This window comes from Heloderma suspectum, chromosome 4 (assembly GCF_057233095.1).
Source record: "Heloderma suspectum isolate Gila_16-S chromosome 4, 16-S_ref, whole genome shotgun sequence".
In the NCBI taxonomy this organism is placed as follows: Eukaryota; Metazoa; Chordata; class Lepidosauria; order Squamata; family Helodermatidae; genus Heloderma; species Heloderma suspectum.
In genome coordinates, this window is record NC_139461.1 from 301,814,061 (window position 1) to 301,840,354 (window position 26,294).

The following is a 26,294-nucleotide window of genomic DNA, read 5'->3' on the forward strand; positions in this document are numbered from 1 at the left end:
TTCAGAGTAAACAGCAGGCAAATTAATGCATGCGGAATTGTCCAACCCCAGCAGCCTGCGCAAGGAGCCCTTGGGGCGTTCAAGGGTGGGAGTCCCGACACCACATCCCGCCCCGCGTCTCTGGGAATATGGACGCCCCCCACGCAGTGCCATCACGCACATACTTCGCAACCCTAATTCCTTCCCCTTCTCATTTGCATGGCCACGCCCACCTTGGCCGCGCCATTGGCCCAGCCGCCTCACCAGCTCCGGGCGTGGAGGCCGGAGCGGCCGCGAGCGGAGAGAGCTCCCCCGGCAACCCCGCGCGCTCATTAGCATACGCCGCGCCCTCCCCTCGCGGCCCATTGGCCCGTTTGAGGGAGGCGGGAGCTGGGAGGCGGGCCTTCTTTCGTCACGTCGCCCTGCGCCTCCCAGTTGGGAGCCGCGGCCTGTCTGTCAAAGGGGAGGAGGGGTGGGATTGGGAGGACGGCGACGAGGGTCTCGCTTCCGCCTTGGTGTCAACGGCGCTCGTCGGGGGGCTTGCAGCGCGCGCAGGCGCGCCGCCGGACGCAGCGAGCCGGGAGCCAGGTAACCGACCCCCTGCGGGGCTTCACCGCCGGCCTGCCCCCGCCCGGCCCCCTCAGCCGCTCGGAGCGCCTGGCGCTGGAGGGAGGGAAACAGCTGGAGCCCGGCCGGCAGGAGCCGCCGACTCCCGGCCTGCCTGAGGAGGAGCCCCGCGGCGGCGGCGGGAGGGCAGTTCCTGAGGGGAGCGGGAGGCTCTGCCCCCTCACGGGGCCGCCCTGCGTAGAGGCGGGCCCCGCTCCCCGTCCCCGCCGTGGGGAAGGAGCCGCAGGGAAGCCCCACGCCAGGGAGCCCGTCTTCGGAGGTCGCTTTCGCAGGGGGATAGGAGGGGACGGTGGGCCAGCGGGTCTGCCCTCCCCCTTTCCCCGTCACCCAAGCCCGTGCTTCGCGCGCGGAAGGCCCCTCGGCCAGGCCTTGGCATCTCCGGGTCAGCCTGGAACCCCTGGGGCCCCGCTGATGTTTTGGACGACAGTTCCTAATATCCCCGACCGTTGGCTGTGCTCCCTGGGGCTGATGGGAGGAGAAGTCCAAAGCTACCTGGAGGGTGCCAGGTTGGGGAAGGCCAGAAACACCCCCCCCCCCCCGCAGCCAGCAGCCCCAAAGAGCTGCTGTCAGACAGGGTAAATAATGTAAATAATGCTGAGCCCGCTGCCTGATTCTGTACAAGGCTGCTTTCTTATGTTCCATGAAGACCCTTGCCCTAAACTGTTCCTTCCAGGAGTAGGTTCTTGTTAAAGGGTGGAGGAGAGCAGGTGCGTGTGGGGGAAGCCCTCAAGGACACAAACCTATAAACTCCCTCCTCAGTCCCCTTCAACCCCCATTACCACATTCCACTGCCGCTCCCTTTGCACACCGGTCTTGCCTCTTAGTTGCCGGTAAATGTAGAGTTGCCAACTTCCTTTATCTTTTGTTTTTGTTCTTTTTGTCCAGGCCCTTGTTCTGTGCTCTTAACAGCAGCTTGATCTGCAGACATTAGCAGGTAATGATGATATGCTCATTTCTGGATGTTGTAAAGTTTCACCTGCTGTTTTTTGCAGTTCAAGATGTTAAGATCAGGACAGGACAGTAGGTCAGCTGATGTGCTTCTGTTTTTAATCTTTCTCCCAGTCAGTTGGTAACCCTGGTGAGGCAGGATTTTGCCTTGGGGCCTCAAGTTGCTGTTCCCTCCCATAGTGGGCATAGTCCTTTTGCCCCATTTCCACTCATTAGTTCTCCAGCTCAGCTTGTGGTATTCAAAGTATTTGGATCAGGTGTCATACCACAGGCCTGAACTGCTCTCTGCTGTTCATCTCCATCTTCCAGGGATGGGGCCACCCCTCCATGAATGTGTGGCCTTATTTTTCTGGTGGTATTGTACTCACCAGAATGAGGAGCTGAACAGATTCTCATTGTCCTCAAATCTGAAATTTCAGATCTGGAGGTGACACAAGGTGTCACCTTTTGCGTAGAGGAAGGAGTCTACCCTCCCCAATTCAATGAAGAGGATAGGAGAAGGAGAATAACAAGATCTTCTGCATCTTGCAGGCCCAAAGCCACCTTAGAGATAGCTCATTCCAGGTTGAGGAGGGAACTGGCAGCTCCTTTCTGTAAGTGTGGCGCTTTATGTGCTACCAGTGCTGTGCAGATAGACTTCAGTTATTTTGCCTGGGGATAGGAGTGATCCTTGCTTTGAGGTCTGTTGCTCTCATTCCATGGCTGACCACTCCTCTTAATCTATTCCAGAGTATAATTTTAGGTGCCAGTGTCAACAGTAATAAATTCCTTCCTGTGAAGAGAGAATTTTGCCTGAGGAATAACGTATAGCCTTGTAGGGGGAAATAGACCTCCTGATTCCTTGCATAACATTTGCTGCCCTTGGTCTATTTCACCTGACCGTGGAGATACACTAAGCTAGTTACTTCCTTGTGCTTTGCTGTGGGGGAATTCTCCTGTCCCTTTTGGCTTGGAGACTGTATAGCCCTAGTGATGAGCCTGTCTTGCCTAGGGGCAGAAGTGACACCTAAGGGGAGGCCTGTTGCCCTTTTTCTGTAGCAGACTGCCTCTGAAGCAAATTCTGAGGCTAGCTGGAACATGGGCAGGCATTTTCCATCTACACCTCTGGGTAACTGAGGATTTGAAACCACCATACTGACAGCTGAGAGTGTTGGTGTTTGTAGAGATAGTGAAATAGGGATGTGGTGCCTTCTGCTCATACCTCCATTGTGAATTGCAACTAAAGACTTGCATATGAGGTATCAAGAGGTGGTGGTACTTTTTTTTGTAGTCACCAGTGTAGAAATAGGTAAGGTGGTGAAGAACAAGGAGAGAGGCAGTTACCTTGAACTGACTTGAATGTATGGATTGCTTTTGTTCCTTCTTGAAGCAGTTGCTTCTTGCCTAGCTTAGAGGCTCGGTTTTCACATTATGTTGTGGATCTTCTGTTCTCTGACAATTTGGAAGGGAGACGCTTATCTTAGATAATAAGAGAGGCTGTTCTTTTGTATTAATGGAAATTGAAACCATAATATGGATAGCAAAAAGAGAGGTGTTTCTTACCTTCAGAGCTGGAAGGTGTTTGTCTTCCTGAACTGGGAGAAGGATTGTGTAAAGGGAAATACTATAATGGTACGGTCCACCCATAACAACAACCCATGGGTTGTTTGTGCTGTGCAGGACCAAGTAAATGCACTCCTGCTGCCTGCTACTTCTGCATCTGGTTTCATTAACAACCCAGGAATGCCTGTTCCTGGGTTGTTTGATGTGACATGTGAACCTGGAACTCTGGGTTGTTGAGGGACAAACAACCCAGAGTTTGAACCCATGGCTTGTTGTAAGGTTAACGCTCTGGGCTGTTTGTCCTTCCACAACCCAGAGTTCTGGGTTTACAGATTGCATCAAACAACCCAGGAACAGGACATTCCTGGGTTGTTGATGAAAGCGGTTGCAAAGCGGAAGCAGTGAGCATGTAGGAGGCAGTGCAATTGCTCACTCCAATGCAGCCCTGCCAATTCATGGATTAAACAACCCATAAATTGATGTTATATGTGAACCAGATCAATATAACATTATAATGAAATGAGTAGGGAGCTGTGGAGTTCAGAAGTGGGAGAAACGTAAAGTACTGTGACTTGTTAATCTACTAAAGAGGCCTAACAGGCTGTATATGGACCACTTCTGTTGCAAAGGTAATTTTTGTCAACCGCCCAGAGAGCATCGGCTGTTGGGCATATAGAAATGTAATAAAGTGAGTGCAAGTGATGAAACCCTTGTAGTTGTGCAGTAAGGAGAAATATGAATCGTATGGACTCTATGGTGAGTAGTTTTTGTGCACTCTTATGTTCACTTTTGCCACATAGAAGTTGTCAGAAGCTATACCTATGTAAGAACAAATGTATATATAACAGTTAAAGATGGCCTTACAGTGTGTGGCATGACCACATGAGCGACAAGGTAGCCCTGTAGATACTGCTGAGTTAAGGCGTATGTTCAAATCCTAGATTAGCCATACTTTCACTCAGAGGCCCTGTGCAAGCTGTGTTATGAAGATAGTAATGATTAATTTATAGTAGTCTGGTTCGGACAGAGCGCTAAATGCTGATTTTGTGTTACGTAAATGAACTCATCAACTCTCTTCTCCGTTGGCACTTTTGCTTCTGTTATCAATTGTAGGTTTAACCTTATGTCTGAAACCTAAATTATAATTTTAATTATGGTTTACTGAAACAAGTCTTCATAAACCATTATTTGATGTTGGCTTTCAGTAAACCATCGTTCAGATTAATCACAGTTTTTCCACATTCGTCTATAACTTAACTGTGGTTAAAAGTTGAAGTGGGAGCTCTTGATCTCATGTCTGTGCCTGAGGCTCATTCACGCATTATACCTGAACACAACGTGGCCCAGTTTGCATGTTACTCTAAACTATCGTTTAGTGCAACTAGGGATGAACGACAGCAAGCCTCAGGCTCACATGCTCCCCGCTCTTCTCCTGTGTATCCAGGAGGAGGAATTTGGAAGCTTTTGCTTCTGCTTTTGATTAACCGCAGCTCAACTTGTTGAGACTTTGGAACTGCAGTTGACCCTACCTATGGTTAGTGTAAGCAAACCAGCTTCAGCAACTATGGTTTGAAGTTGGTTTGTTTTTAAGCTAACTATGGTTAATGTTAGCTTAAAAACAAACCAACTTCCATAACTCAGTGAAGCCATAAGCTATGCTGTGCAGGGCCACCCAAGACGCACAGGTCATTGCGGAGAGTTCTGACAAAATGTGGTCCACTGGAGAAGGAAATGGCAACCCACTCCAGTATTCTTGCCAAGAAAACCCCATGGAACGTATCACAAGGCTAAAAGATATGACGCCAGAAGATGAGCCCCTCAGGTCGGAAGGTGTCCAATATACTACTGGGGAAGAGCAGAGGGAATTTCTAAGTAGCGCCAGAAAGAGTGAAGCGGCTGGGCCAAAGCCGAAAGGACACTCAGCTGTGGATGTGTCTGGTGGTGAAAAGAAAGTCCGATGCTGTAAAGAACAATATTGTTTAGGAACCTGGAATGTCAGATCAATGAATCAAGGTAAGCTGGAGGTGGTCAAACATGAGATGGCAATATTGAACATCGACATCTTGGGAATCGGCGAACTAAAATGCACAGGCATGGGTGAATTTAATTCAGGTGACCATTATATCTACTACTGTGGGCAAGAATCCCTTAGAAGAAATGGAGTAGCACTCATAGTCAACAGAAGGGCGGGAAAAGCAGTATTGGGGTACAATCTCAAAAACAATAGAATGATCTCAGTATGAATCCAAGGCAAACCATTCAACATCGCAGTAATTCAAGTCTATGCCCCAACCACTGAGGCCGAAGAAGCTGAGGTTGATCAGTTCTATGAAGATCTACAACACCTTCTAGAATTAACACCAAAAAAAGATGTCCTCTTCATCATAGGGGATTGGAATGCTAAAGTAGGAAGTCAAGAAATCACCGGGATAATAGGCAAGCATGGCCTTGGTGTACAAAATGAAGCAGGACAAAGGCTAATAGAGTTTTGCCAAGAGAACACGCTGATCATAGCAAACACTCTTTTCCAACAGCACAAGAGGCGACTCTACACATGGACATCACCAGATGGTCAATATCGAAATCAGATTGATGATGTCCTTTGCAGCCAAAGATGGAGAAGCGCCATACAGTCAGTAAAAACAAGACCTGGAGCTGACTGTGGCTCAGATCATGAGCTTCTTGTTGCAAAATTTCGGATTAAATTGAAGAACGCAGGGAAAACCACTAAACCATTCAGGTATGACCTAAATCATATCCCTTATGAATATACAGTGGAGGTGAGGAATAGATTTCAGGGATTAGACCTGATAGACAGAGTGCCTGAGGAACTATGGATGGAGGTCCGTAACATTGTACAGGAGGCAGCAACTCAATCCATCCCAAAGAAAAAGAAATGCAAGAAAGCAAAGTGGCTGTCTGATGAGGCTTTACAAGTAGCTCACGAAAGAAGGGCAGCGAAAAGCAAGGGAGAAAGGGGAAGATATAACCAACTGAATGCAGAGTTCCAGAGAATAGCAAGGAGAGACAAGAAGGCCTTCTTAAATGAACAATGCAAAGAAATCGAGGAAAACAACAGAATGGGAAAGACTAGAGATCTCTTCAAGAAAATCGGAGATCTCAAGGGAACGTTTTATGCAAAGACGGGCATGATAAAGGACAAAGAAGGCAGAGACCTAACAGAAGCAGATGAGATGAAGAAGAGGTGGCAAGAATACACAGAAGAACTATACAGGAAAGATCTGAATGTCCCTGATAGCCATGATAGTGCGGTCACTGAACTTGAGCCGGACATCCTCGAGAGTGAAGTCAAGTGGGCCTTAGGAAGCATTAGTAACAACAAAGCTAGCGGAGATGACAGTATTCCAGCTGAGCTATTTAAAATCCTAAAAGATGATGCTGTTAAAGTGCTGCACTCAATATGCCAACAAATTTGGAACACTCAACAGTGGCCACAAGACTGGAAAAGGTCAGTTTACATTCCAATTCCAAAGAAGGGCAACGCCAAAGAGTGTTCAGACTACCGCACAATTGCGCTCATTTCACATGCCAGCAAGGCTATGTTCAAAATCCTACAAGCTAGGATTCAGCAGCATGTACAATCTGCTACCGAGAACTACTAGAAGTACAAGCGGGGTTTCGAAGAGGCAGAGGAACTAGAGATCAAATCGCCAACATTCGCTGCATCATGGAGAAAGCAAGAGAATTCCAGAAAAATGTCTATTTCTGCTTCATTGACTATGCTAAAGCCTTTGATTGTGTGGATCACAACAAACTGTGGCAAATTCTTAAAGAGATGGGAGTACCAGACCACCTTACCTGTCTCCTGAGAAACCTGTACGAGGGTCAAGAAGCAACAGTAAGAACCAGACATGGAACAACCGATTGGTTCAAAATTGGGAAAGGAGTACAACAAGGCTGTATATTGTTGCCCTGCTTATTTAACTTATATGCGGAGTACATTATGAGAAACGCCAGGCTGGATGAATCACAGGTCAGAATTAAGATTGCCGGGAGAATGATCAACAACCTCAGATATGCAGACGATACCACTCTAATGGCAGAAAGCGAAGAGGATCTAAAGAGCCTCTTGTTGAGGGTGAAAGTGGAGAGTACAAATGCTGGTTTGAAACTCAACATTAAAAAAACGAAGATCATGGCATCTGGCCCCATCACTTCCTGGCACATAGAAGGGGAAGAAATGGAAGCAGTGACAGATTTTACTTTCTTGGGCTCCAAGATCACCGCAGACGGTGACTGTAGCCATGAAATTAAAAGACGCTTGCTCCTTGGGAGAAAAGTTATGGCCCACCTAGACAGCATAGTAAGAAGCAGAGACATCACCTTGCTGACAAAGGTCCGTCTAATCAAAGCTATGGTTTTCCCAGTAGTAACGTATGGCTGTGAGAGCTGGACTATAAGGAAGGCTGAGCGCCGAAGAATTGATGCTTTCGAACTGTGGTGCTGGAGAAGACTCTTATGAGTCCCCTGGACTGCAAGGAGGTCAAATCAGTCAGTCCTAAAGGAAATCAACTCTGACTGCTCATTGGAAGGACAGATGCCAAAGCTGAAATATTTTGGCCACCTAATGCGAAGAGAAAACTCCCTGGGAAAGACCCTGATGCTGGGAAAGATTGAAGGCAAAAGGAGAAGGAGACAGCAGAGGATGAGGTGGCTAGATAGCGTCACCGATGCAATGAATATGGACTTGAGCTCACTCCGAGAGAGAGTGGAGGACAGGAAGGCCTGGCGTGCTATGGTCCATGGGGTCCCGAAGAGTCGGACACGACTGAACGACAACATGGTTAATGTTAAGTACACTTTGTTAGTCTGGCCAATGTAGCAAACTGCCATTAACAAAAAATGGAAGCTTCCAAATTCTGGTTTGAGTCTTGCAGCAGCTTCTTCGTGCTTGTGCATGTCATGCTAAGGTATGGTTCAGTGTGATATGCAAATTGGTCCAGTGTGTTCACAAGGATGAATGAAACTATAAAACATTTTATACAGTTGTAGAGTTAGGTTTGTTGATAGTATTATGGGGTAGTTTACCCATGTAGAAAATGCAAAGCAATTGGATTTTGTAATACAGTGTCAATTGCAAAACTCATTGATCTCAGACAGGAGTTAAGCATTCTAAGTTCTCTTGAACGTTAATATTGCTAAAGTGTTTCTCATTTCTGTAAGTAGGATTTCAATGGAGGTAATATAAATACTCCTCTGGTGGTTTACCTGGGCAATACAGAATGCTTGGAGGTCTTGCTTGTATATTGGTATATGGTGAGAGGAAGCAGTTGTACAATTAATGGTTTAGCTTTAATTTTCACTGCCAAATCTTTCTTCCCAAAATATTTAACAGATTTTTGCAATAGTAAAATATTTTGTTGCAATTGTAAGCAAAGTTAGTTCTTTGAAAACTCATCATTTACAATGTGAAGCAGGGAGCTATGTAATTAGCACCTCTGCACAACATTATTTATTTTGTAAATATCTGTACTTACCTCCCGCTCCCCAACCAATTACTTCAGGCTGCTCACAAAATTAATAAATCAATAAAATATTACATATAATCAAGAGAAATATACAAACAATAACATGTAATTAAAATGTAGATAATTGGGAGAGTTTCCTTCTATACATAAATGATGACATCAAATGCACTGAAAAGGAAGGACAATCCAGCAATTACATTTCTTTTGGAAGGAATTCTGCATAACCAATACTACTCTGGGCAAATCATTTAGAAGTCTAGTCATGGGAATACTTGGCTACTACTTTGGCTGATGTGTCAACTGCATGGAGTTTCTTTAAGGGTATGTCCAAATATATGTATGTGGAGCACCTGTGGAAGTGCATTGTCTGCATCTTGTTCCTGTGTTTGGGAAGAAGCTTGTTGTGCACTGCACTGATTGGCTGGGGATTTGTGATGTCATGAGGCCCCTTTGGAGTGGTTTTTGATTTTAAAGAATTGTGTGCTTAAAAAAAGATGTACAGCTTAGAACAACAGAGTTCAAGATTTTTAGCAATGCACAGATCTACACTACTGTAAATAACTGGCTCCCTGACATCTGTGGATGATTGTGCATTTCTCCTCCCCCCCCCTTCACCCCGCAACTAATCAGCCTGAGATTACCCAAAGCAGGCAAGTTGTTTAGAAAAGAAAGCCTTTTTAATGCAGCAGAAAGCTCAGTGATCACAATAACAGAACTGGTGAATATCCTGAAACTTCATATAAACTTTATACTCTGAGGATGCATAATGCCTACAGCCAGATGATGAAAATTATAGTGGGTATGCCTTTTTGCACCTGACACATGCCTACACTTCACTAATCAATATAGATAATAAATATAACATTGCTGTTCAGTGCCTCATTCATACATTTTCATGCATTGGCTTAATTACACCCTTTTTTTTGGTCCTCCTACCTGCGCTAGGACATTTTGAAATTAGTTCCAGGACTGCTGCTTGTATGCAGTGATAAATTATCTCTGCAAGAACATCAGCACAATTGCACTGTAAGACTGTTCTCAAGGGTTTGTTTTGTAATTTGTATTTTTTTATTATTATTATTATTGCATTTATATCCCGCCTTTTTTCCTCTTGCAAGGAACCCTTGCAATATTCCACAACAATGTCAGTTAGTTAGGATTAATGCTAGGTGGGGATATGGGGCATTTGTGACTTCAGCTTAAGAGACACTGTATTTTGGAATAGGAAATAGTTTTGACCAAAGACCAGGCTTAGAAAAATCATGGATTGGTGGTTCCTGGGGCACCAAGGATATCTATTATTTCAATCTGGCTCTGGACAGAGCCCACAACAAACTATTTATCTGAATGTATTATGTGTGTAAGCCATCCTTATGATCTAAAGCAGTGGCCTCCAAACTTTTTTGATCTCACACCCCTATCAGTAAAATATTTTTGAGCATGTACTCCCAATATATGTACATTATGTATAAATAACATGTACTACTGTACTAATATATTATGTACATTATAAAACATACACAAAAATAGAAATTTAAGAAGGATAAGATAAAGATGAAATAAAAATATTTTTAAAATAATTTATTTATTAACAGTACAAAACCTTTTTGCTCCCACTAAAAAAATTTTTTTTTAGTGAGAACAGTGTGATTGAATATGCTTCATTATTTGGGAAAATCTTGGCTTAACACTTTGTGGTACAGTGATTCAAAGATCTGGTTCTAAGTTCAGTTTATTTCGTTACTTGGTTTGTCATAGCTGAGAAAAACATCTCACAAAGATACGTAGATCCAAATGGAAGAAATGCATCATTGGCTGCGCTTACTAAATCATGATACTCATTTTTCAATCCCATCCACCAATTATGCAAAGGTTTTTGTTGAAATTCAGCTAGTAAACTTACATCTTCCCTGATGTCGTTCAGTTGTTCTTACACACTGATCAGAAGGTGTTGCATTTTTATATTTTTAACAAATAGGTTCAAAACCCACTGAAACTCTTCGTTTGGAAGATTTGTAAACAGGTTAGAAAATTCCTTTTCCAAGTCTCTAAAGTGTGCAGATATGAGAGTTTTATGGGTGACACACATCGTTTTCGGCAACAAAATCCCATGCCGATGGAACCATTTCCAGACGTCCATTTTCAAAATGCTCTCTCCATAGCATGAGTTTCTTTCAAAAAGCAGTTACTCATTGTTAAAATGTCACCTTTACCTTGAAGGGACAGATTAAATGTGTTTATTTTTTCAAAAATATCTGCTACGTAGCATACTACTGACAGCCACTTGTCATCACAGAAAAGGTCAGCAAATTTGGAAGAAATGTGCTCTCCTTTGGCAAGACGGCAGCTGCTCCAGTGCCATGGCTGAGCAAGCAGCTGCACCTTCCTCTGCCATGCCTGGCAGAGACGGGCATGGTTGCTCTCTGCAGCCATGGCAGAGGCAGGATAGGGCTAGAGCTGAGAGAGAAATGCCATGGAGTTTCCTTCTTGGCTCCCATCCTGCTGCTGATGCCATTGTTGCACACAATGGCAGCTCATCGGGGCAGCAGGAGGCTGCTCAATTATCAGGCGGCTCGTGCACCCCAGTGGATCATCTTGTGCATCCCCTGGGGTGCATGCACCTCACTTTGGAGACCACTGTTCTAAAGGGCTGGAGTGAGGAGATTGCTTGTTCACCAAAGAGAAATAAAGACTGGAGTTTGCATCATATGCCACAAAGTTTTTGAGGGGGTCCAGATATCGCTGTCTTCTCTCCCTTGTTTTCCTACCATGTCTTACCATAAAGAATCCACTAAGGAGGGAAAAGATGGAATAGCTGCCTTTATGATTGGTAGTGCTAGGAGCCCCTCTGATTGGAAGCACCATTGAATAAGGGAGACCTGGGCACACCTAGCAATTAAGCTCACTGGATGTTCTTTCACAAATCACTCAATCTCTCAGACTGCTTTACCTCATAGAATAGTTAGGATAAAATGGTATAATCCCATGTATCCTGCCCTGAGTTCGTTGGGAAAAGGCCAGGGTGCATATGTGATAAAAGGGTTTATCCCAGAAACTTGTTGAAGGCTAGATACACTGTACTGAAGTGACACTTTTCATAGGAGAGAGTTTGAATCTGACTTGTATCAAAGCCAAGGTTTGATACAAATATTTACTTGCAGTGGTGATGCTCTAAATTTAATCATCCTGGCCCTTTCACAGTCAGTATATTTAAATTGAGCCCGCACAGTCCAATAAAGCAGTGCTTATTTCCATTGTTCTAAGAGTGTTGCAAGATTACTCTATCTCTAACCAACAGTAGTTCCCCTCTCCCGTACTTAGTTGCATGAATGGGGCAAGTTGTGGAAGGCAGCCGATCAAGCTCAAGCTTTGCTGGTTGCAGACAGATTAGCATTTGCCCAGGGTCTCTGTGTGCTGGCAAATCATGTGGATGAGGCTGTAATTTATGGCCATCTGCCCTTGAACATTCCAGTTATATAAAAAACACCCTTGCTACGGCAACCTTTTCCACACTAGCATGCTTTTATCTTTCAATCAGTATTAGAAGGCATCTAAGGCCACTGCAACCACAGAAATATGCTGAGCATTCAGGTAGTCCAATATTCAAGTTAAATGTGACTCCTTAACATTGTCTTTGCAAAATGGCTTTTAAATATAGTTAGCATTTATTTACTGCAGATAACATATTTAGGAATTTCCTCTTAACTTGAGTTTTTAAGATGCTTTTCTATATTAGTTGTCTGGATTATTCCACATTTCTTAAGTAAATTTGAACAGTGGGAGAACTATTAAAGGCACATATCCTTGCTGATAAAGTTTAGTAAAAGATTTAGGATCAACGTGATGGTGTTAGGTATATAAATTTCCGGAACATAAGTGTTGCTTTCAGCATAGGTTCTATGGTAAATATTATTTGGAGGTAATTTCTGGCATGTAAGCGTTACTTTGGAATCCTCAACAGTCATTCTACTGGCTATCTTTCCCTTTCTCACCTCATTACTTCAGCCTAAAAATCTACTTGGGCAATCATCTAGTCCAGAGCTTTCCAAACTTTTCATGTTGGTGACACACTTTTTAGACATGCATCATTTCGTGACACGGTAATTCAGTTTTACTAGCAAACCGGAGGTTAAACTAACCCGTTATAAGAGATACAGACACATACATAAATTGTAATAATGAAATGTATGGGGACAGAACATACCTCATGAAAACCTTTCATTTATATTTTTAAACATATATGATTTGTAAGATAATAACATTGTCATTTATGAGTAACAGTATGTAAATAAGTGCAAGAAAATGTGAAAAATAAACAAAATTAACTAAAGTATTTACAATACATATTAGGACACATAGGCCCAGGTAGGAGCTCAGCTGCAAAAACACATGAAGTAGAGAAGCAAAAGTCCAACAAAAATGGTGTAAATATATATGTCTCACTACAAGGCTATATTGCTGTAAATATTTGCAGTGCCTATGTCCAGAGTCCAGTTCCAGCACTCTCCGGTGGTATATTGCCGGTGGGTGGTTAATCCACAATTACAGCAGAGTAAAAATAAAAATAAATGGCAGAAATCAAATTATAAGTGCCACGTGGTGGGTGGCTTGCTGTTTGCCACATTGGGTTTGGGAGGGTGGCCTCCCTTCAGCCAGCAGCAGGTGCGTTGACTGGGTGACAGCCTGCAGCTGCGCTCACCCGGGTGATTGGGATCACGCTGATTCTGAGGCTTCTGGCCTCCACTGAGCTCCGTTCCGACTGGCCAAGATGGCAGACGGCCCGCTTGGTGCAGTCCCAGGCAGTGTTTCCACCCATGTGCTACTCTGGCCTGGCCGCGCAGGAGCGCGGCGCAGAAGTCTGCGAAGGGCGTGCTCGAAATCTCGCAGGGCCGGGGGCTACTGCCACTTCGCGCCAGCATTGGCCAAGCTCTGCTCCCAGGGCGGTGCCTCCCCTCCCCTCTCTTCGCCCCGCGCCTCAACCTCACCGTATTGTTCCCACACCGCCAATCACGAGCGCCCTATGTCAAGACGCCACATGATCCTAAAGCAGCTAATGTTAAAGCAGCTAAGCCTTAGCTGCTTTAACATTAGCTGCTTTAGGAAGTTCCAGGGGGAGGGGCCAAGGGAAGCAAACGCGAGTAAGGGAGCTCCGTGGTGCCCTTCCGCACAATTTTCTGCATTTCGCGTGACACACCTACACACTGCCACCAACACACTAATGTGTCGCGGCACACAGTTTGGAAAGCTCTGATCTAGTCTAATTTGCTAACTGCAAAATTTATCACCATTGAAACAGACTAGATGTCATAAGAGGACTGGCTTTATCCTTCAGTTGCATTTTAAGATAAATAATAATCATATTAAGATACTAAGTAACTACAGTGTATCTGCCTTAGTGTCAAATTTATGTGCACGGTGAAAAATACTGCCTGTTTCAACTGCATGCGAACATTTTCTTAATATTTAGGTTTTGTTTTGTTACATAAAGCACTATAAGCAAAGTGAAATACAGATTCTAAAGGCTTTCTAGGTCAGGAAAACACACTGGGGGAGGTTCCATAGATAGTGTTTTCCTATCCTCATTCCAGAATTAGGCAGATCAAATGAAAAGGAAAGAATTGGTGGCATGCAGGTACCCAGTGGGATTACAGTTCTAGAGGTAGGAAAGCACCACAACAGCAGGGAGCGGGGGCACTTTCTTGACTGAGGAGTTTTTTGTTGCTGAGGAGCAACAAGCTTGTGTTTGGGCCATGGAGCCATTCGTGATTATTTTGATTTATTTATTTTTAAATTTATGTAATTAATAAATAAATAAGTGATTTATGTATTACATTTCTATACTGCCCAATAGCCAAAGCCATAAAACACAACACAATAAAATATAATTTGAGAGTTTAAAAGTTTAAAGCTACAGTATTCAAAAACAGAAATAAAAGCAGCAGTACAAAGATTTTAAATACAGTAACAGATTTAAAACAGAAACTGAATGACTAAAATGCCTGGGAAAATAAGAAAGTCTTTTGCCTGATGCCGAAAAGACTGCAGTGTAACCACCAGGCAAGCCTCTCTAGGGAGCTCATTCCACAGCGGGGGCGCCACAACAGAAAAGACCGGAGTGCCACAACTGCTTAGCAGCCTCTTATCTCACTTCCTTTGGCGGAGGCTCCTGGAGAAGGATCACTGAAGACTATCTTAAGGTGCAATCCTATAGCCACTAGACAGTGTCTAGATGACCATAGGATTTTTTGTTTTCTGGGAACTGACCTCGGGGCCAGCACTCCAAGGTTGGTTCCCAGAAAACCAACTCTTCGCCCCTTCTCCTGCCTCCTCATAGGTGGCATGGTTCATCCCTAGCTCCAGATTCATAAGAGCAATGCAGAGCAGCTGAAAAGGCGGGGGGGGGGGTCCTGGGGGAGGGGATGGCAGAAGAGCCGTTATGATGCTTCCTATGCGCTGCCTCCCCCCCCCCCCCGCTTCAAGGCGTCCTGGCTAGATAGCTGAAATTGTCCATTTAGCTGCAAATGCAGGGAGGACAGAGTGTGGCAGAGAAGATCCCCTCCGTGCTCCGCCTGCCCTGCATTGGATAGTCTGTTGCCTCTGAGTTTGGAGGCAGCCGACTATCCCCATAGGATTGTGCCCTTAGCGTATGGGCAGGTATATATGGGAGGAGATGATCCAGTGATTAGAACTCATTGGAAGAAGGAAATGTGAAATTGTCTCCTTGCCCACTTCTGCAACTTGTAAACTGCCATTGCCATTACCATCTCAGGAGCAGGCCAGTGTCCTCAGATAAGTTTGGCTTTGTCAAAACCAAAGGTGCCATGCCTAAAATAAGTTTAAAACTGTACATTTTTTCTTTTTAGGTAACAAGTCCCAGGCCTGAACAAAAGGTGCGAAGTATTCCAGTTCAACTGTCTACAAGGGCATTGCATAATCAATGTTATAGTTAAATTTAATTTGACAGGTAAGATCAGCATTATCTTTTGGAGTGAGCCATATTGAACATAGTAATTCTCAGTAACTGTGCATAGAATTGTGCTGCTAATGTGAGTGGGCATTTATTAATTAATATGTTAGATGTATAGCCTGTAGAATTCCCAGAATGGCTTAGAGCAGTGAAGAACACCTATGTGGTCTGTGCTGTGCCCCCCTCTTTTCTTCAGATCCACCTCGATAAAGTCTTTCCACATGATTTGGCCAGTAGTTGATTGTTTGACTAGTTTAAATGGGAGGGTTTCCCTGCAATAAACATAAATGTGAGTATATTTGGGGTGGGTGAGCAATTTCTGTCAACCAGATACATTTTTATTGCGAGGAAACATGTTCATTTAAATGCTTACGGCTTTAATCTTATACCCACTTACCTGGGAGTAAGCCCCATTGAACTCAATGCACTTCTGGGTAGGTATGTACAGGACTGTGGAAATACAAATGTACAATTCAATAGAGAGAGTAAAACAGTAGAACACAATCATCATCATAAGGCAGTTAAAAAGCAGCAAATACAATAAACAGGTACAACTGCAAAGTGCACATGTGGATAAGGGGTGGTGTAGCTGAGTAGATGTTTTCAGTGATATAAATAGTTTATTTTAAATGGTGTAATGCAAGCTTCTGTATAGTCTAGAATGAGTGTTGGGGCTAAGGGCTCCTCCCCTTGCTTGCCAGTTTCTGTGTGAAATTCCTGGCTTATGTTAAGCAAGAATTCCCCATTGCATAAATCCTAGCTTATTCTCCTGGCTTGTTAACCAACATTAAGCCAGACTTCACTGATTCAAATGCAGTGGGAACTCTGGCTCACTATAAGCCAGGATCTTCACACTGAAGCCAACTCACGAGTGGAGGAATACAGTGCTCGTTCCTGGCTTCATATGCCATGGTTTATGAAGGCTGGAATGATAATCTACACTAGGGTGTTGTGTCTCTGCTTTGGGACAGAGAAGCAGAGCCCAAGAGACTATTTACACAATCAAAACACTTTATATTATTGGAAAGAGGTGGGAGTGACAGTTTCCACCAGTGTTCACACAACAGGAAAGCTTATTAATTACCCAGACAATTTGATTGTGGTGCTGAGGTCATGGTGAGAAGAGGAAAAAGCTTTTCATACACTGTGTTGGCATCTGTTGAATTTATTTTTTCAGCAACTGAAGTAGATAGGTGATTCCTCATTTGATAAAAGTGGCATTACACCATTACTGTTATTAACATTTTAAGATATCTGATTTGACTACTGATCCCAAACATGAGTGCATCTCACAAACTAATTAAGTAATGTTTCGGAACTTGCATTGAAAGTATTTGTCTTTTTAAATGTCAGTGGTTGAAAATTAATCTGCACTATAATGGTTAGCGGATTAATTTTAATTAATCATACCTTAAAATTAGTAATAATGTGGAAATGTTCGAACATCAGATCTCTGAACCTTAGACCTGTATATCTCTGAGCAAATTTACTGTGCTGCAACTAAAACAAAGCAAATCCTTTAAGTAGGTACATTGAAATAAACCTAAACAAGTGTACAGTGGTCAAATGGACTTGTAATACATTCTTCTAAGGTAGGAAGTCATTAAGGCAAATTGGTTGTCATGTTGGATTGCCCAGAATTTAATATATGGTTGAGCATATTTATTGTATCTGGCTTTCTTAGAAATAGTCTTAGTATAGTCTCACCGGCTAATACTTCTCAGAGCTAAAAACACTTTGCTGTTGTGCTGTCAGCCATTGAGATACTGGCTGCAGACTACTTTAAATGATCAGTTGTCCAGTAAATAATTCAGTAGTATTTGTAAAGTGAAAGGAATGAAAGAGTTTTTTAAAGGATGTGATTTTTCCTCTTTTTCCCTGGTGCTTCTGTTAAAAAAATTTCAAAGGCCAATTAATACAAAACAGGTTCACTACAGGATTTTTTAAAATTCTGATCGGATAGCTTAAGTAGAAATGGATGTCAACATGTGTAGATGTGTGAAAGGATTATTGAAACAAAACAACTAGGGTTTACAACATTTAGTTGATTGATTAACAGGGTGGATAAACTAGTGTTTTTAATCAGATTTGTAATCTAAAGTGCTTTTTAATTTGGATTTAAAAAAAATACTAAATTCTCTCTCATTTAAAAAATAACATAGTTACAATTAAGTCTCATGATGAACATGTAAGCCTACACGTAACAGTGTGCTAAAACTGAATTAATGGCTCTGCTACACTCACACACGTTGGTAGGAAAACCAGTCAAGCATCTGGTTTTTCATCTCATGGGAATGGCTCTGTCTAGCCTAATCATGAGATCTGGGGTTTTGGTTTCTTTTTTTCTGACTAAAGTACCATGTGCAAAGACACCAGATGCATCTGCACGACATGCTAACCCACAATGGGTGACAAGCTACGTACTGTGGGTTGTTTGTGAACAACCCAGAGGACATTCTTGGTGTGCCGATTGGGTACACCACCTAAAGTGTGTGCCTTATTTCCTCCCCCGCTTCCCCCTTGGTCCTCCAGCTGGCAGTCCAGGGGACTTGATGGCAGATCACGTCTTGTCTGTTGCCAAGCCCCCATCCCTGCTTAGACTGCCATCATGGCCAGAGCCCTCTTTTTTAAAATTTATTTTTATTTTTTGCGCCAAAACGGAGCTGGGAATTTTTTGCATTTTCCCAGACCCATTTTATGTGTGTAAATAGCCCCTTTAGATAACACACACACTCACGCATATAAAATTTGTTTTGGTTATTCACAGTTGCAAGCTTGCACAACTGCGAGTATCCAGAAATATAAGGGCTAACCTTGGCTGCTGCCTTGTTTGTCAAACATACAACAGAACGCTCAGTTTTGACAGCCTTGCACAGTTGACAGGTGGGAAAACGGGGTGTATATCACCCCCCTAGCAAGGATGTCTCCAAGTTTCAGTGCATTGCCCTGAACCTTGGAGGTGCCCTGCTAGGAATCCCCACTTGCCTGAGCCTCCTGCACCTGCTTTTAAGGGTTCCCAAGGCACCACCCCATTTTCTCTTCAGATCTCTGTGACTGCTTCTATTTTGAAAGTTGTCAAAGTAGAAACAGTTACATACTTCGGGTAGAGAAATGGGGCGGCATGCACTTTTATATGAAAATGAGGGTGCTGGGGACTCAGGGAGGGGTTCAGTAGAACAAAACGATCCCCAAAGGTCCAGGTGGCACTTTAAGTCCCTGGAGTCATTTGGGTAACTATGTGATCTTGAGCACCTTGACAGGTGGGGAAAAGTGCTCAAGATCACACAGTTAGCAGAGTTCTCCCCCCCCACCCCCATTCAAAGTCTTGTCATGACCATTGGGGTTGCCCCCCTGAGTCGGCATAGAAAAGTGCATCCCACCCCTTTTTTACTCTTTTTCTAATAGCTGCGGGGGAGTTTGACAGCTGTCAAAGGTGCTGTCAAACTCCAGCTGGGCTAGTGGAAACGGGGTGGGGGTGGGGGACGAGTGGATCTGCTTGAAAAAGACTCTCCATGACAAAGATGTTAACATTAAATAATCTGGATATAAACATACTAGCTATACAATTAATCTCTAAACCAAATCAGCATGGCTACAGATACATTGAATTAAAGAAGGCTTTTCTATTCAAATCAAGAACCAATTTGACCATTACACAAATATGAATATTTACACTTGACCCAGACAGAGGCATTTACTTTCACCTGATGAAAATAAACTGTTCTAGTCTGCTCAGTAGCTATCAAACCTTGTGTTGACCTATTGGTCATGGGCATTCCATTTTTATTTCCTACTTAGTTTTTGTGAGGGCAAGGCTGGGTCAAGATGGTGACCTGATTCACATGTCACAGTGGTAAATTGTGGATTCTTTATCTCAGGGTTCGCAGGGACACATGCTTCCTGCAAGCTACCTCAGTTTTCTGTAAACAGCCGCAGAACTGTTACAGAAGCACATCATGCGTGGTGTGCATCCCCACAGTTAACCCACATTTTGCCACCAAATGCCACTGTGATGTGCAAAAAGTCACAGCGTGAAGCAGCAAAGAGCAACACTGGAAAGAAAAATATAGCATTGTTCAAATTATTATTATTATTATTATTATTATTAAATTTATTAATCGCCCATCTGGCTGGTCACCAAGCCACTCTGGGCGATGTACAACGTACAATAAAACAGTTTAAAACAATAAAATTCTACAATAAAAACATTTTCTAAAATACCCTAACCCACCCCAAATGCCTGCCTGAACAGCCACGTTTTTAATGCATGACGGAAGCTCATTAAAGAGGGGGCATGATGGAGTTCCCTAGGGAGGGAGTTCCACAGAGTGGGGGCCACCACAGAAAAGGCCCTCTCCCTCATCCCCACCAGTCTAGCTGTCCTGGATGATGGGACAGAGAGAAGGCCATCCGAGGCTGATCTTGTTAAGCGGCCTGTCTGGTGCTGCTGGAGGTGCTCCTTAAGATAGGCTGGGCCGGAACCATATAGGGTTTTAAAGGTCAAAACCAACACCTTGAATTTGGCCCGGAAAACAACTGGTAACCAGTGCAACTCCTTCAGCACTGTAGTGATGTGATCTCGCCGGCGGCTGCCTTTAATCAGGCGAGCCACTGCGTTCTGTACCAGCTGCAGTTTCCGAACCGTCTTCAAGGGTAACCCCACGTAGAGCGCATTACAGTAGTCTAAACGAGAGGAGACCAGGGCATGTACTACCGATGGGAGCAGATGGTCGGGAAGGAAGGGGCACAGCCGCCGTATCAGATGGAGTTGATACATCGCTGTCCGGCTCACAGCTGACACCTGAGCCTCCATGGACAGCTGGGAGTCCAAAATGACCCCCAGGCTGCGGACCTGGTCTTTCAAGGGTAGCCGTACCCCATTCAACACCAGGTCAACATCCCCCAGCCTCCTCTTGTCTCCCACCAAAAGTTCCTCGGTCTTGTCAGGGTTCAGCTTATTCCTCCCCATCCAGCCACTCACCGTCTCCAGACATTTGGACAGGGATTCTACAGCCAACCTTGGTGAAGATTTGAATGAGAGGTAGAGCTGCGTGTCATCCGCATATTGATGACACTGCACCCCAAACCTCCTGATGATAGCCCCCAGTGGCTTCACATAGATGTTAAATAGCATCGGGGAGAGGATGGAACCCTGTGGCACCCCACAAGTGAGTGGCCACAGGTCCGAAACCTCCTCTCCCAGAGCTACCCTCTGGTACTTTCAAAGCAACACTGACAGTAAAATATAGCATTGTTCAGTTGGAATCTTCCTGCATTACCATACTAGGGCTGTATTCATATAACCACTAGCCTGGAAGTGAACCCCATTGAACTAAGTGGAACTTATTCCAGAGTAGACATGCATAGGATTGCACTGTTAACCTCAAACTGTTATGGATACTGGTCATAAGAAAGACCCTATATAGGAATATTTTAAAGACATTCCCTGCATAGATAAAAAAAAGAGGAAAGCATGCAAAGTGTATACAGTGAGACAAAAAGATGCAAAACCTGCTTGTAAGAATTAGACAGTTGTAAATTAACATGGTTTAGAACACAGTCCTACTGGATTGATGCTCTTTAGACAGGGGATTCGTATCTGAGAGTCTGCCATCTGTCCAAAGTCCTGCTGGCAAGAGCCTTGGAGCTTTCTGCAGCAGCTGGGCTGGGTGAATGGGGAAATCCCCACTTGGATCCCCCCCACCCTCACTGAGGTTGTAGCTCTTTCTACCGCCTTAGGGTTGGGGGGAATCTGCTATATCTTATGCCCCTGAGATGCCCTCTCAGGGACCATAGGTTTGCCCTGCTAGCGGTCAGATTTGCACCATTGTTCGGGAAATAAATGGAAAAAGTTTCAGTGGAAACTTGATTTAAATGGCCTTTATTTAAGTCAGCCCACCCTACTGATCAACTAATTTTTTCTTTATTAGTTCAAAATGGATGCCATAGATGCTTATGTTTATTGGAGGTACTAAAAATATCTGGAGTGGCAAAATTCTTTTTAGAAGTGGCATTCTTTCTTCCCTCCCGCTGAGGAGGAAACACCTTTTGACTTCAATCTGCCAACCTGAGATTAATGCTTCGTGCATCTGATTAAGTGGGCAGCATCCACAAAAGCTTATTCTATAATAAAGTAGTTAGGAAAGTGCGACAAGATTTTGTTATTCTAAGGTGGTGCCTCGTGGTGGCACATTCAGGCAACATCCAAAACCAAAATAAAAATTAATTGTTCATATGCAAATGTATATAATTTTTAATTTAACCGTATTTATTTATTTGTTGCATTTATATCCCGCCTTTTTTCCTCCAAGGAACCCAAGGCGGCGTACTTAATCCTCCTCCTCTCCATTTCATCCTCACAACAACAACCCTGTGAGGTAGGTTGGGCTGAGAGTCTGTGACGGGCCCAAAATTACCCAGTGAGCTTCCATGGCCAAATGGGGACTAGAACCCAGATCTCTCAGCTCCCAATCCAACACTGTAACCACTACACCACACTGGCTCTATATGACTTTAAGAATTATCAACTGATTTTTTTACTTGGGTGACAGCCTTTAATTTGTTGACAGATTTTAAAGTATCGAATTAACTGACAAAATAAACCAAAATGATTAATGCTCTATTTTTATGGGAACCAGTTTTAGGTAGATGCTTGGATGATCATATCTTTCCTTAATAAGCCTCATTGCTCCTCCTTTCACATGAGCTTGCAAACAAGCCAGGAAGTTTTCCATGGGTTGTGAGAACCAGAGAACTAGAGTTAATAGCTTCAAAACAAGTCAGGATATTATGCAATAGTTTGATGTTGGCTTAATATCCCGGCTTGTTCCAAAGCCATTTGTCATAGTTTTCCATTTTGAACAAAGCAAGAAACTACAGCTTATGAAAGACTTTGTCACTTGATTGCAGGCTCACACACTTGCATTTATATGATATGTTTGTCTAAACATGGCCATTCTCTCGGCTTCGGTTCTCCAATTGTAAAGACTCTCTCACAAGGTAATTGTGAAGATTAACGCGAAGATTTGCAAATGTAGTGCTACATAATGGTCTATCTAACTGTTAGAAGTTCAAAGACAGTAAATAGTCAAGAATTCTCTTGTACTACTTGGCCGAGTATAGATGTAACATTCCCAGTCTTCTAGCCACAGTTAGGTGATCTGTAGCATTTTGCAACCTTGTATGCTGTCTTCTGCTCCTTCCCCTTCCCTTCTTTTTGGGAGCTATTTTTAGCACAGCATTCCTCCTTGGCTTTTCCCCTTACTTGTAATTCAGTGATATTGTTCTGAATGTGAGTGGCCCTGGCTGCATAACAGGTGAGAGGAAAGGGGAGAGAGAAAGCGGGGGGGAGAGTAGACTGGCCTAGTTTTGCCCCTCCTCCCCACCTTTCGTCCTCTGCACTTCCTACGGATAGGCCAGGATTTGGGAGCAGGCTTGTGCTCAAAAGTGTGTGTGAACAACAGAATACTAACTTATCTCTTTTTTCCTCCCCATCCCATTAGCTAAACACTGATAACTCGTCACGAGAACTAACAGATTAAAAATTGATGTTGATCTGGGCATATAGTAATTCTAATAATATTAGTCCTTCAGCTCCATTTCTGTCTGGATTCAGGTCTAGGTTTGGAACTGCAACTGCCTTGTTCACCCTGTGGGATGTCCTCTGTTCAGACAGACAGGGAATGTGACCCTGTTAATTCTTTTGGACCTCTCAGAGGCTTTTGATACCATTGACCATGGTATCATCTTGATTGGTTGTCTGGGTTGGGGGTTCAGGGCACTGCTTAACGGTACTTCTGCTTCTACTTAGATGGTTGATTCTGGAAGGTGGTGCTGGGGGATTTCTGCTTGACTCCTTGAAAATTGTGTTTTAGGATCCCACAGGGTTCCATCTTTTACATCCTGCTGTTTAACAACTACATGAACCTGCTGGGTGAGTTAATCTGAAAATTTGGATTGAAGTGTCATCGATATGTGGATGATGCTCAGCTCTCTCTTTTCCATCAAATCCAGGAGAGGCAGTGGGTGTTCTGAATTATGGCATGAATGTAGTAATGGACTAGGTGAGGTCCAAAAAACAAAGGTTTAATTCAGACAAAGTGGAGGTACTGTTAGTGGGTGGTTCATCTGCTCAGTTGAGTGGTGTTCACTTTCTCTGGAGGGATTGCACTCCCCCTAAAGCAGGGGTGGGGAATTGAATTTGAGTGGGGAGCTGGATGATTCCCACCCATCCCTTTGCGGGTCTGATGATGTCAGTGGGGGGCGGCCACTGCCTCATACCCTGATGTCAGTGGGTGGGGCTGTGCCCACTGATGTCATTGGTCCCTGGCCAGAGCACTAGGTTGACTTCTTGAAGTGCTGGCTGGAATCCTTCCAGCTGGCACTTTGGTCAGGAACCTGGCTTTGCATGCCTGCGCCTTCCCCCGTTGGGGAGAATGAGAGGTGGATGAAGCTTCCCTGTCTGTGGTGCCAGATAAAAAAAAGTGTTCTTCCACCCAGTGCCTTGGTGGGGACCTGGCTTCGTGGTGCTTCTGGTTTGAAATCATATTAGATGGGAGAATGGGTACTCCCCCTGCTCCCAAAAGATTTACAAGAAGCATTACAATGTCTCCAATACTTGAAACCATGTGGATATGCTTTTGGACCTCATTATTTCTAGAGAAGTGTGTTTACAGTGATGGTAGGAAGTGATATTCTAGATATTCTATTCATAGGGTGGGCAGAAGAATGTAGGTCAGGATCTGGTATATCGTTGGCTGATTTGCAGTAGATGAGCAAGAGTCTCCAAGTCCCAAATGTTTATCAATAATTCAGATGTAGATTTGTATTTGTGTATGCAGGTCATCCCAGTGTATGGCTCATGGGCTTCTGTAGGTAACTGGCTCTGGCCACTGAGCTGCCATTTTGCACCTGACCCCAATTAGACCTTGTGGTTCTAGTAAAAAAAAACAAAGTGTATGCTGCAGGCCTGAAGTCTGTCCACCCTTGTTCTGGAACCATAGTAGATCAGAATATGGTTTTAAACAGTTTTTTAAAGTATAAAATTGGACTATATGTTTTCAATTTCCAAGATGAATGAAACAATGTTTCACAGGAAACATAGGTTCTTTCCCACTTCTTCCTACTGGCCTCTTAGATCTAAATTTCTTTTTCTGCTGCTCATATAGACAATACAGTACATTGTTTGCTACAAACTCACCTGTTGAATTTGTCCAGTTTCCCCACGGCAGTTTAGATGCTGAAGATGTTTTTATTATGCAGGAAAGAGTTCAGAGAAGGGGATAAGGCCTAATGGTTGACTAGGAGAAGGGGAAAAGTCCTAATGGTTGACTAGAACTGAGCATTGTTAAACCAGAAGGGAGTTTTCGTATAGTCACAGCCGTGTATTGCAAGACTTGAACGTTTGATTTAAAACTGACATTGTACTCTGTGACCTGGTTTGCACAACACGACAGCCCACCATGGCTTAATTTACCTTTTTGTGTTGTGTCAGGTGCCATTTTTACATGATGCCTGTGGGCATCTGACTTGCCATGGCTTGTTGTGTTGTGAGAACCCAGGCAGCAGTGGTTATTTGAGGGTTAGACAACCTTCAAATAACCCATGGCTTGTTTTAGGGTTATTTGAAGGTTGTCTAACCCTCAAACAATCCCTGCTGCCTGGGATCACATGCCACAGTAAGCTGGGTAACATGGAAAAATGGTGCTCATGGGCACTTGGCACAACACAACAACCTCCATAGTTAAATTAAGTCATGGTGGGCTGTCATGTCGTGCGAACCAGCGCTGTGTGTGCGTGTTAGGTTAATGTAGTCAGTAGCCTAATTCCATAAATCAATTCTTGTAAGAACTGAAGCTTTCATTTAGACGTGAAACCCTCATTTTTGCATTTTTTTTTCAAGAGAACTGTAAGGAAAACTCATGAATATATGCATTGCTTGGTTCAAACAGTTTCTGTTCTTGAAGTATCATTGGCAATTTAAGATTTTCAAATGAAAGTTGGCTTTCAAAGAATACTGATGTGGGACATGGTCTGTTCAGCTGGTTCCAGCTTAGGAAAAATAAGGAGTGGACCTGAGGCTCAACACTTCTGTTTTGCCCTTCTCCTGCTCCCCTTGCTACAGTGAGAAGTGAAGGCAGGAGCTATTTTACAGGGATGGGGAGATAATCAGTTTCAAATAAATGTGGTTCATTCATTCACTTCTCCCTGTAATAGAGGATTGGGAGCAGCAGGGGAGAGAGCATGTAAGAACTTTTTAAATACTTATGCCATGTTCATCTGTAAAGTCTGATCAAACTCTGTTTTGGGTTGCATTGTCATTTTGATGGAACTTTGTAACATTAGCATGCAAAAGAAATGGTTCAAATTTGAATAAATGTTGATAATTTCAGTTATTAACTTTCAGGGCATTTCTTTCAAATGATCTTCACAAAGATTTAAAAATTGGCTCTTGTGCCATAGAAAAGCAATGAAAACACCAGGTCTCAACATTTGAAAATGTTTTCATTTCTTTTTGTAGCCTAGAAAATACAGTTATGAAAACAAAAGAAATCTGGTTCTTTTCCTCTCACCCACTCCACACCCATACCTGTTCTTCAGTATGCAAGCATTTTTCTTTGGATTATTTGTTGACTGTTAATTCTCCTTTACCCTACTGTGACATTACTGATTGCTGAGACTAATTGGACTTCTAAGAAACATTAGCTAAGAAATCTATCTGCAGACAATCCTAAGCATGTTTA

At 43.6% G+C, this 26,294-nt stretch overlaps 1 protein-coding gene across 16 annotated transcripts in view; it reads left to right on the forward strand.

Moving 5' to 3' along the window:
- Positions 1–493: 493 nt before the first annotated feature.
- Positions 494–26,294, forward strand: part of OSBPL2 (oxysterol binding protein like 2) — a 114,708-nt gene continuing 88,907 nt past the window's right edge. For 5 of the 16 annotated variants that reach the window (XM_084854340.1, XM_084854348.1, XM_084854349.1 and 2 more), the window contains exons 1-2: positions 494–567; positions 15,449–15,549. The gene's annotated coding sequence lies outside the window, so the exon portion shown is untranslated. Of the gene's footprint in view, positions 568–1,491; positions 1,541–15,448; positions 15,550–21,863; positions 21,930–23,426; positions 23,486–26,294 lie in introns of all 16 variants that reach the window. The other 11 variants (XM_084854338.1, XM_084854335.1, XM_084854343.1 and 8 more) reach the window with 6 other exon arrangements.